At 39.0% G+C, this 12564-nt stretch overlaps 2 long non-coding RNA genes across 2 annotated transcripts; both read left to right on the top strand.

Moving 5' to 3' along the window:
• Positions 1 to 1669: 1669 nt before the first annotated feature.
• On the top strand, positions 1670 to 2627 carry LOC123608703. The gene is made up of 2 exons (XR_006717391.1): positions 1670 to 1852; positions 2197 to 2627. It is a non-coding gene; the product is annotated as an uncharacterized LOC123608703 (long non-coding RNA).
• A 1354-nt stretch (positions 2628 to 3981) lies between these two features.
• On the top strand, positions 3982 to 5466 carry LOC123608704. The gene is made up of 3 exons (XR_006717392.1): positions 3982 to 4167; positions 4923 to 4996; positions 5156 to 5466. It is a non-coding gene; the product is annotated as an uncharacterized LOC123608704 (long non-coding RNA).
• Positions 5467 to 12564: the final 7098 nt, after the last annotated feature.

Raw genomic sequence — 12564 nt, 5'->3', positions numbered from 1 at the left:
ATAAAATCATTGAGGACAGTATATTCACGATCACTTCTACTGACACTGCCTCCAAACCTGTTTGTCTGCTGCTGCCAGGAGCCTTACTACCTTGAGGAGAATGAGACCCATAATTAGAGATGCTCAAAAAGCTATCCATTAATTTCATTAAATGTCTGTTTAATGCTTTTATTTAAAAAAAAAAAAAAAAAACAACTCCTTCTGAATTTAGCGACAACGCTTTCTTTACCTAGAAGTCTTTTTCTGGGGCTTGTTTTGGGATCGATTTGGTCTTAGCTTCTAGTGAATCCACCCCATCTAGCCCAGGATATATAGGCTCTTATGTGTTCCAGCAATTCTTTCTTTAAAAAAAAAATTATTTATTTAATTTGAGAGAGAGTATATGTGCACATGCGAGGGGCAGAGAGAAAGAGAGGGAGAAAGAGAGAATTCCAAGCAGGCTCCAAGCTGTCAGCGCAGAGCCCACCTTGGGACTTGATCTCTCAAGTGGTGAGATCATGACCTGAGTCTAAACCAAGAGTCAGCCGCTTAACCGACCGAGCCACTCAGGCGCCCCTCCAGCAATGCCTTCTAACATGGCACATATCACAAGTATAAGGCACTGCAGAGGCAGTGGTTATTGTTAAGAATAGATGAAATAGTTTCTTCTACTCGAAAAATATTTCCTTCCTGATCGTTTAGAAATAATGTTATCAATCATGTCTGTTTTGTAGATGCAACTGTTTTCTAGGAAAACTTTTCTGTGGACGTAGATATCTGTGACATCTTTACACAAAGTGAAGTTCTGTAAATCTGGCCTGCAGGCCAAATTAATCACCTTGCCTGTTTGTGTATGGCTTGTAAACTAAGAATAATTGTTATATTGTTAACTACTTGAAAAAAACAAAGAGCAGTAATACTTTGTGACATGTGACAGTTACACCAAATTCAGATGTCAGGGTCCATAATAAACTTGGATTGGAACCCAGCCATCCTTGTCCTGGGTGTTGTCATGACAGCTTCTGCTCCACATCGGCAGAGCTGAGGAGTTGTGACAGAGCTGGTATGGCCTGAAAAGCTGGAAATGTTTCGTATCTGGTTCTTTACAGAAAAAGTTTAGCAACCCCTGACATTGTGTATCAGACTGTCTTCCTTTGATGAACAAACTATATCTTCATTCTTTTTCAAGTCGTCTTAGAAATTACAAATGTAATTTGTAAGGAAATAAGAGACCCAAAGAGGTTATAAATAGTTTGAGTGATATAGAACCTGAGCTAAAACACTTGGCCAAATTACTTAAGTTCCCTACACCTTAGCTCTATTACTTACCAAAAAACAGTGCTGACCTCATACAGTTGCAGTAGAGGGGAATGGAAATAACACGTAAGGGGTTTAACACAGTGTCTGGCATAAACGTTTACTAAATGTAGCTATTTTTATTAGCTAATAATATCATTATTACTATTAAAATTCAGATCTTTTGACTTATCCTAATACCCTTTACACTATAATAAACTGTACTTTCCCCCAAAGAAAAAACAGGGATAGGTTATATAATCATTGATTTTAAAATGTTATTGCTTTTTATCAAGACTTGAGATAGTTTCTACTCACTCTCCAGACATCTGATCCTCTCATATCCTCAAGTTTCTACCAGTGTGACATCATAATGGCCACAGATGGTCTTTTGGTAAATGGATATCACTTACTCAGGAAGACCTTACAACCATTTCTCCTCTTCTATCTGCACAGTGAGAGTAAGAATGCTTGTTCTACATAACTGGAAGCTCAAAGGAGATGGTAGATATGAAGGCGCTTTGAGAAGTGAAATGTCTTTGCAGTAAAATTATACGTGTATGGAGCCTTTTGAAAAGTAGGCAATTCCTGGGGCGCCTGGGTGGTGCAGTCGGTTAAGCGTCCGACTTCAGCCAGGTCACGATCTCGCGGTCCGTGAGTTCGAGCCCCGCGTCGGGCTCTGGGCTGATGGCTCAGAGCCTGGAGCCTGTTTCCGATTCTGTGTCTCCCTCTCTCTCTGCCCCTCCCCCGTTCATGCTCTGTCTCTCTCTGTCCCAAAAATAAATAAAACGTTGAAAAAAAAAATTAAAAAAAAAAAAGAAAAAAAAAAAAAAGAAAAGTAGGCAATTCCTAAGATTGCTATCTGTTCATAGGCTGTTGAGAGTCTTATCACGTGAACTATGACCTAAATATAACCCCTAGGTTCTCCTGATTTGGAGAAGAGCGAGAAATGCCCAGCTCAGAACCTTGGAGACAGGGCCAGCGATGGAAGAAGAGAAGTTGTCGGGAGAAAGTGAGCAAATGAGGGATGTTCTGAAGCTCTTGCCTGCTGTGTGCCTAAGCACTACCCACCCCGTGTCTCTCTCTGTGGACCTGGTCTACCTGTATCCATGTGCCTTCCTTCCTTCCCCATCTTCCTTTTTGCTCCTGTCTTCCCTGTTCCCTTCCTCCATCTCCCTCCCTGCCCACCGTCCTTTCTCCTCCTCTCTTACTTTATCCTCAAGAGTATTATTAGTTTTTATGCAATAAAATACTTCTCTTCCATGTCAATGTTATATTATTCTTCCACTCATGTAAATGATGGTTTCATGTTACTTGAGATGAAAGAAATAAATAGGACTCTGTTACACTTATCATAATGAGCACTGAGTAATGTATAGCATTTTTGAGTCACTATATTGTACACCTAAAACTAATATAACACTAGATTGCTGACAATACTGGAAGTTAACTGGTACATAAATAAATAAAAAACTTTATTGTTTACAAAGCTCTTTTCCATGATTTAATTTGTTAATCCTTAGGTCTTCTCACCCCATTAGAAAGCAATGTTCCAAATTACAAAAACAAATAATGACAGCAAAGAGCTTTTACCTATTTTTTATTTCCTAAATAGAAAAGTTCCTCTTAACTGAAGAGCTTCCTGAGTCATGAATCTGGAGTATCACCTGGTTGATTTAACTCCTTATTTCCTGATCTTACTGTGGATATCTTTCTCTGATCCATTTTGAAGATGTTCATGAACATGTGTTGACTTAACTAGCAAATTCCTAATTCTGTAGCATGGTATTGGAGGGCCTCCATGATTACCTGTGACCTCTCTTTCCAGCTTCATTCCTCATGACCCCTCTTTATGTACCATTTTGTTTACATTTCCCTGACTGTGCCTTTCCTCATAAATTTCTCTCCGCTTAGATTACCCTAACTTCTTTTTACCAAATCTGCCAATTGAGATTCAACTAGTCCTTCAAGGCCCTGATCACGACTAAACCATTATATTTCTCACAACTCCTACATCCCGTTGTTGATGCTTTCCCTGGAGCACTCTGGCATTGTGTTGTTATTGTTACTATTTATAAACCCATCATCTCCCACTACTGTCTGATATATCTCTAATTCCTGCAAATTTAGCACAATGATTGCACATAATAGGTTTTCCACAAACACTTAATGAATGACCAAACCTACCATCTCCAGTCTAAATTCTCTATACAAGATATGAAAACAATTCAATTTTTAAGGGTTTTCATTACATTTTGGAGTCAAATCACCTTCCTTATCAAGTACCAGATTTTACCTTAGCATTTTTGACATGATGTTTGATATGCCACTGCTAGGTGTTTTTCTACCTAAAATCATAGTTCTGGGAAAAATGAAAAACATCTGCCATAGGCACTTATTCAAACACTACAATCACATAAGGACTAGGCAAACATGACTCTGAATCTGATGCTAACCTTTAGGATGGCTTTAGGTTTTACAAAACGATAACATGACCTCAAGGCTGGCTTTACTTTTAGATTCCAGTAATCCAGAAAACACTCCATTTAATTTATTTTTCTGCGATGGGTCATAAAGTGTGACATTGACATGGTGGAAAAAATTACATCTGAATCCATTTGTAATTGAAAGAGAATATGTTTGATGATATATTTTGGAAGTGCCCCCTCTACAAAGAAAGTAGGAATCCGTTATGTAATCATTTATTTTAAAATGTTAATGGTGTTTTACTAAGACTCAAGACATCTGATCCACTAATGTCCTCAAGTTTCTGCCAAGGTGACATCATAATGACCACAGATGGTCCTTTGGGAGATGGATATCACTTACTCAGGAAGAGAATGCAGTATATTTTCAGCTCAGATTTCTTAGCAACATAAGGAATTAATTTGGGTAAAATCAAAAGCCATTTCCTCTAAAAGCTACTGTTTTTTACCCTTTTCAAGTTCAGCAACTTCCCCCCACACCCAGATTTTTTTTTTAACTTTATTTTCACCCAGACTTTTTCATGTTTCCTTCTAAAGGTTTATATAACCTATTCTAAATTAAATTAAATTAAATTAATTAATTAAAAAAAAATTTTTTTTGAGAGAGAGACAGAGTGTGAGGGAGGGAGGGGCAGAGAGAGAGGGGACACAGAATCCGAACCAGGCTCCAGGCTCTGAGCTGTCAGCACAGAGCCCCACGTGGGGCTCAAACTCAGGAACCATGAGATCATGATCTGAGCCGAGGTCAGACGCTTAGACTGAACCAGCCAGGTGCCCCTCCTCATGACTTTTTATAAACAATCCCTTTTTTTCTGTCATAAAGCTTTTTATGTTTATGGTGTTTTTTGTTTGTTTGTTTTGTTTTGTTTTTTTAAGTAAGCTCTATACCCAACATGTGGCTTGAACTCACTACCCTGAGATCAAGCGTTGTATGCTCTACTGACTGAGCCAGCCAGGAGCCCCAGGGCTTTTTTGTTTAAATAGAAATAAATGAAATACAAAATTGAGTGTAGGTAAAATAGGGACCAGAGAGGTGCAAGAGAGGTGGCTTGGCCCTGGGATTATGGGGGTGGGGGGAGGAATATGTACAGATGTGTCCATGATGGAGGAGAATAGCATTGTCACTTTTTCTGTCTTCTCAATCACCTTCTCCCTCTGCAGAAACCTGTGTCCCCAATGGCACTCCTAGTGACCCTCAAATGGACCCTAATGCCATCCTTTGAGATGAAAGAGGGGTAAGTGTTCATACTATTCCACAAGTTGAGTTCGAGGTCTCCCTGAAGGGATGAATCATAGGTTAACTCTTTAGAAACACAGTTTGTGAATAAGAGCTGATGGATTGGTTATTGATTCAAAGCCATGCCAGAGATCTTTTTTCTCCTCTTCATTTGCAGACTCTCAAAAACTGACCCTCTCTCAACTCTTGCCCGGCTCCTGGCACAAGTAAATAGCTAAGTGCATGTTTGTGTTTTATCACAGCGTGAGGGGCATTTGGGGCGAAAACCATATATTTGAAGCAATTTAGAAACTCATCTTAGGCAATTTGCCAGAGAGTTAAAACATTAAACGATTCCTTCTAGGTGCTCCATATCATCACTTACTGTTTTAGCAATGAAGTCGATGGAGGATTGCAAGGCTCCCTCTGCTCCTATCCCCCACTTGCTCATTCTCTCTTTCAAAATAAATGAAATAAACTTTTAAAAAACTGCTATGATTCTACTTCTCTCTAGATAATAAAATGGTGACACGTATCAACATGGATAGATCTCGAAAACATAATGTGAGGTGAAAAAGGCAAGCGTCAGAATAATGTATTCAAAATAAGAGCATCTATTTAAAGTTTATCTCTTATTTCTGAGTACAAAAGTGTAGTAAAATGAAGACTGGGAGGGTGTGCACTCAGGACAGTGACCATCTCTAAGGAGGGAAGAAAATGGAACTGAAAAGAGAACAGAAGACCTACATTTTATCTGTGCTATTTTATGTGTGTTATTAGAATATATAAAGCAAACATGACCATGCTATGGACTGAATGTGTTCCTCCAAATTCATATGTTGAGATTCTAATCCCCAGTGAGGTGATGTTAGGGGCTGGGGCCTTTGGCAGGTAGTGGGGTCATGAGGATGGAGCCCTTGTGGATGCAACTGGTGCCCTTATTAAACACACACACAGACTTGACTTTGCTTTCTCCCTCTGCTCCCTGCCGTGTGAGGACACAAGGAACCAGACTGTCATCTGCAAGACTGTCATCACTCTGGATCTGCTGGTGCCTTGATTCTGGATTTCCCGGCTTCATGACTGTGAGAAATAAATGTTTGTTGTTTAAGTTACCAGTCTGTGGCATTTTGTTATAGCACCTCGAGCTGATTAAGACAATGACCAAATGTTGACATTTGTTCATTCTGAGTAGTGGACTATATAGGTGCTTCTTATATGATTCTCTGTACTTTTCTGTATTAAAATAAAACAAAACAAACACACAGGAACCAGAAAGTATTGAGCAAGAATTAGAAGAATGAATCAGGTATATATATTTTTTCTGTCTGATCACTTTAATCTCCAGCTATTTCATTTAGTTTTAGATCATAAAATAATTCTGAATTTTTTACAAGAGTCAGAATAGCCTTACGATAGATAACGACTTGCTCTATTGTATTCAAAAAGCACAGCAGCTGGGCTTTATAAAATTAGCTGCTTGTTAATCCTAATAAGGTGTAACTTTTGCTACTCATTAGTTTCAGAAGACAGATTTGCATTCAAATTTAACACATTATTGTGTTGAAGAAGAGACCACATCTTGATAATTTTTTTAATTTTAGTATCTTATATATAGTAGATGTTCAATAAATATCTTTGAAATCCATGAAACTAATTTTTTTTTTAAGTTTATTTATTTATTTTGAGAGAAACAGAGAGAGTGCGAGTAGGGGAGGGGCAGACAGAGAGGGAGAGAGGGAAAATCCCAAGCAGGCTCCGCACTGTTAGCACAGAGCCCAACTTGGGACTCAATCTTGTGAGTCCGACTTCGGCTCAGGTCATGATCTCGTGGTCTGTGGGTTCGAGCCCCATGTCAGGCTCTGTGCTGACAGCTTAGAGCCTGGAGCCTGCTTTGGATTCTGCGTCTCCCTCTCTCTCTCTGCTCTTCCCCCACTCATGCTCTGTCTCTCTCTCTCTCTGTCAAAAATAAATAAACATTAAAAAAAATTAAAAACAAACAAACAAAAAATTAGCAACAAGAAAAAAACTTCCAGGAACAGTTATGTAGCAGTTTTATAATGTGAGTTATAGTTATTATTTTTTTAATTTGATATATTCACATGGTTCAAAATTAAAGGTTTAAAGTGATATGCAATGAAAACTAAGACTCCATTCAACTCTTGATCCCCAGACACTCACTTCTCTCCTAAATAAGCAACCAAAATGACCAGCTTTTGTGCATATGTCTGGAAAAGAGATATTATATACATATATAAGCAAATGGATATATATCCTTTTTTTCTCTGTTTATACAAATAGTAACATATTCATGGCTCTAAATACCATCTACAGATGACATTGATTAGACAGTCATTTGGATGTCTAATAAATATTTCCGAGTCAACATTTTCAAAATCTGAATTCCCGATCTTTCCTCCAAACAGGTTCCATCAGCGGCTTCCCTTTCAGTCCATGGCACCCCCAGCCTTCAGGTTGCTCAGTCATCCTTGACCCTCCTGTTTACATGCCACGTCTAGTCTATCAGAAAAGCCTGTTGGCTACTATGAAAACATTTCCAGAATCTGATCACTGCTCACCACCCCTCTCTTGTCACCCAGGTGACGGACACCAGCCTGTCTTCTGAAGGTCCCTGTCTCCCCTGGCCTCCCAGGGCTCTCTCTGCTTCCACTGCTGTCTCCCACAGCCTATTCTCCACAAAGCACAGGATGAAGGCCTTTAAATTCGAGGTCATACAATGCCACTCAGTGCCTCAGATCCCTACAGGGCTCCTCATTCCTCAGAATAAAAGTCACCATCCTGACATGGCCCTGCCTTGATCTGTCTCCCACTGTCTTCCTCACTTTCTTCCTACTGCTCTTTCCAGATCCCTCAACTCAGCCTGGCCCACCTCTCTGCTGCTCCCACACCAGCAGACACATCCCCACCCTTGGGTCTTTTACTCTAGCTCCTATGCTGGGAACTCCTCTCTTAGAAACTTGATGGAAACAAATTCAATCAAGGCTTTGTTCAACTCTTGCCTTAAGGCCCAACCTGAGGGGTGCCTTGGTGGTTCAGTTGGCTAACCCTCCGACTCTTGATTTCAACTTAGGTCATTTTCAACTCAGGTCATGATTTCATGGCAGTGAGATCAAATCTCGAGTTGAGCCTGGCTGAATGTGATGACTGCTTGGGGTTCTCTCTCTCCCCCTCTCTCTGCCCCTCCCCCATTCTTGCTCTTTCTCTCAACATAAACTAATAAACATTAAAAAAAAAAAAAAAAGGCCCAACCTGACCAAGGTATTTTTATTTATTTTTTCCAGTATATGATATTTTCAGTATTTTTTTTCAATTATTTTTTTTCAATATATTTTTTTCAATATATGAAGTTTATTGTCAAATTGGTTTCCATACAACACCCAGTGCTCATCCCAAAAGGTGCCCTCCTCAATACGCATCACCCACCCTCCCCTCCCTCCCACCCCCCATCAACCCTCAGTTTGTTCTCAGTTTTTAAGAGTCTCTTATACTTTGGCTCTCTTCCACTCTAACCTCTTTTTTTTTTTCTTCCCCTCCCCCATGGGTTGCTGTTAAGTTTCTCAGGATCCACATAAGAGTGAAACCATATGGTATCTGTCTTTCTCTGTTTGGCTTATTTCACATAGCATCACACTCTCCAGTTCCATCCATGTTGCTACAAAGGGCCATATTTCATTCTTTCTCATTGCCACGTAGTATTCCATTGTGTATATAAACCACAATTTTTTTTTTATCCATTCATCAGTTGATGGACATTTAGACTCTTTCCATAACTTGGCTATTGTTGAGAGTGCTGCTATAAACATTGGGGTACAAGTGTCCCTATGCATCAGTACTCCTGTATCCCTTGGGTAAATTCCTAGCAGTGCTATTGCTAGGTCATAGGGTAGAGGTCTATTTTTAATTTTTTGAGGAAATTCCACACTGTTTATTTGCATTCCCAGCAACAGTGCAAGAGGGTTCCCATTTCTCCACATCCTCTCCAGCATCTATAGTCTCCTGATTTGTTCATTTTGGCCACTCTGACTGGCGTGAAGTGATATCTGAGTGTGGTTTTGATTTGTATTTCCCTGATGAGGAGCGACGTTGAGCATCTTTTCATGTGCCTGTTGGCCATCCGGATGTCTTCTTTAGAGAAGTGTCTATTCATGTTTTCTGCCCATTTCTTCACTGGGTTATTTGTTTTTCGGGTGTGGAGTTTGGTGAGCTCTTTATAGATTTTGGATACTAGCCCTTTGTCCGATATGTCATTTGCAAATATCTTTTCCCATTCCGTTGGTTGCCTTTTAGTTTTGTTGGTTGTTTCCTTTGCTGTGCAGAAGCTTTTTATCTTCATAAGGTCCCAGTAGTTCATTTTTGCTTTTAATTCCCTTGCCTTTGGGGATGTGTCAAGTAAGAAATTGCTACGGCTGACTGACCAAGGTATTTTTAGTGGTGTACATTACCTTCTTCTTCACCCCCAGCCCTCTGGATCTCCCATGCCTTGCTCTACTCTTTCACCCATAAAACCTACCAGTGTCTGATATACTATATAATGTTCATGTTTGTTATTTACTGATTGTCTCCTTTAACAGAATGCAAGCTCCACTACAGTTAAGATCTTCATCTATTTTATGGACATATCCCAAGTGTCTAGTGTGATGCCTGACACATAGCAGATGCTCAAGTGTATTTGATGAATACATGAATGTATAACTAGATTATACTATGCATATCATTGGCACCTTTTCATTAAATGATGTATTCATTTATCCAGCAAATATATTTTGGAGACCTTGGAATTTTTTTACCAGCACATACTTTTTTCTTACAGAAGCTTATTATTTCATTGGCATTACATTGTTGGAAAGATATATCATAATTTACATAATTCACCCAACCAGTTATTTTAGATTAATTCTAGTCTTTTATTTATACCGATAATACTGTAATGATAATCTGGTCCATGCTTATTTTACATATGTGAGAATATCTATAGGATCAACCCCTAGAAGTGCAATTACTGGATCAAAGAGTATATGCTTTTTAATTTTAATAGCACTGCCAAATTGAATTATATAGAACTTGTACCAATTTACATTCCTTCCAGCAATGTATCAGAATGTTTGCTCACACTTTCATCAAGGCAGTTTATAATCTTGTTATCTTTGCCAGTCTGATAGGTAGACAACGTAGCTTTAATTTGCATGCTCCTATTTTGGGCGATTGGAACATTTTTCCATAGGTTTAACTGACATTTGATTCTTTTCTATTTACTATTTATATTTTTTATCTATTTTTCTATAGGGTTGTTGATCTATTTCTTACTGCTTCCTAGAAGTCCTTTATATATAGCAGAGATATTTGCCCTTTGTCTGTGATAGGAAGTGCAAATAATTTTCTTTGGTTTGTGGTTTGTCTTTTGGCCTTCTTCCGATTTTTGGCCTAGCAGAGTAAAAAAAAATTTTTTTTAGAAGTTGGGTGCACTGTGTTTGTTTGTTTAATATTTTAGAGAGAGAGATTGTGAGCAAAGGGTGGGGGCAGGGGCAGAGGGAGAGAGAGAGATTCTTAAGCAGACTCCGTGCTCAGCGTGGAGCCCCACGTGGGGCTTGATGCCGCAACTCTGGGATCATGACCTGAGCCAAAATCAAGAGTTGGACGCTCAACCGACTGAGCCACCCAGGTGCCCCTGCGCCATGTTTATTCATGCTTTTTTCTTCTGGGTTTTGCATCAAATATTGATGGCCATCCTCAATCTGATTTATTTGAACATTCTCAAGTGGCTTCTTCTAATACCTTTGCAGTTTCATTTTTACTTTTCAACATTTGATCCACCTGGAACATCTTTTGATGTGCTATGAGATAAGAGTTGATAACCTGGCAATGGCTACCCACTTGCCTCCAAGCCATTAATTAATTGAATAAGTCATTTTTTTTTCGCTACTTCAAAGTGCCATCTTTGACCTAAGCTAAATGAATAAATGACATTAAGAAGATTCAAAATCAAATATTCTGTCATTTGAGACAGTATTCTTAAGTTTTCCCTATACTTTTACATTTTATTCTTTTATTTAATTTCTTTAGGTTTATTTATTATTTTGAGGGGGAGGAAGGGCAGAGAGGGGGGGGGAGAGAGAGAGAGAGAGAGAGAGAGAGAGAATCCCAAGCAGCCTCTGTGCCACCAAAGCAGAGCCCAACACGGGGCTTGAACCCACAAACTGTGAGATCATGACCTGAGCTGAAATCAAGAGTCCTACGCCTAACCGACTGAGCCACCCCAGGCACCCTCATTTTATTCTTAATTTCTATTCTGTGCCGCTGATTCTTGCGTCTACTCATGCCCAGGACTCCTGTTTCAGGTTTTAATGGCATATAGTGAAAAGGCCCATCCTCATAGGTACGGTTGGAATTTCCCTAAATATTCTTGCTGCTTATTTTTTCACTTGAATTTAGAAGCAGCCTAATTACCTTCCAAAAACAATGCCAGGACCAAGCCCAAGATCAACAACAAAAGCAACAACAACAACCCTGAGGTATTTCTCTGGGTTTCTCTTACATTCATGCTCTCCAGCTCCAGTCTTGGCTATTTCCTGTTCTATTGAAATCACTAGAAAACAAACTCTTTCCTGTTCTGTCTCTGAGCTAATTCTTTCTGGGGGGTTGGTTGCAGGGGCAAGCATAGTTTCACCCCCACGACTGCCTTAGCCTGTTGTCCTGGGCTCTGAGCTTCAGCAAGGCTGTTACCTTTCTATTCATTTCTTCCTTATCAGTTCATGTGATAGCATAATTTAAAGTGGTTTGTTCAAAATGGTAATTATAAGGGACTTACCACAATATGCTTTTTATTAACTTCTTTTAGACAGAAGTCTTAAAATCCTGAAACAATCTTGCAGTCATTCCAATTCAAACTGTATGTTACAGTTCTGTCCTTTAAATTTCTAAGTGTACTGTCCACTTGAGTTCTTAAAGGTTCAGAGACATGGCTGGTTTCTATACAACCACTCAGGTGAAGTACATATTCTATCTTGCTGCTTTCCATTCCTTAGTGAAGTGCTTAACATCTGTAGTCAATAAACATACTCCACAGGGTGAAAGAGGGAAAAAAAAAAGAATTGAGTAAAATAATTTTAACTTTTAGCAGGTTTTCATAAGATTAAAAATTTAAAAGCTACTATAAAAGAAGTTCTACCCATCATAAACTAAATATACTTTAAAATCCACAAGCAGTCAATAAGCTATAATTCACACACACACACACACACACACACACACTGAGGAAATAAGATATAATGAAGTTGGTACATCCTACAATTTAGAATAAATGCTTTAGGATCTGCATGGGAAATGCAGAACCATATGTGTCCTGTGGTCTCATTTTTATAGGGATGAAAAATAACTAACATTTGGAGTACTTCCTTTGTCTCAGGAACTATGCTAAGTATTCTACTGATTCCTCAATAAGACCTTAAGTGTCCGGGTACAGTTTTTATCTATACTTTGCAGATAAAAAAATATTAGGATTAATAAGCAATTTGCCTAAAGCCAGCAGCTACCAGCTGATTGACCAGGATTTACCCCAGGAAGCTAGAC

This window comes from Leopardus geoffroyi, chromosome B2 (genome assembly GCF_018350155.1).
Source record: "Leopardus geoffroyi isolate Oge1 chromosome B2, O.geoffroyi_Oge1_pat1.0, whole genome shotgun sequence".
Lineage (NCBI taxonomy): Eukaryota > Metazoa > Chordata > Mammalia > Carnivora > Felidae > Leopardus > Leopardus geoffroyi.
The sequence above is the reverse complement of the archived record's forward strand: the minus strand, read 5'-3'. Positions and strand labels throughout refer to the sequence as shown.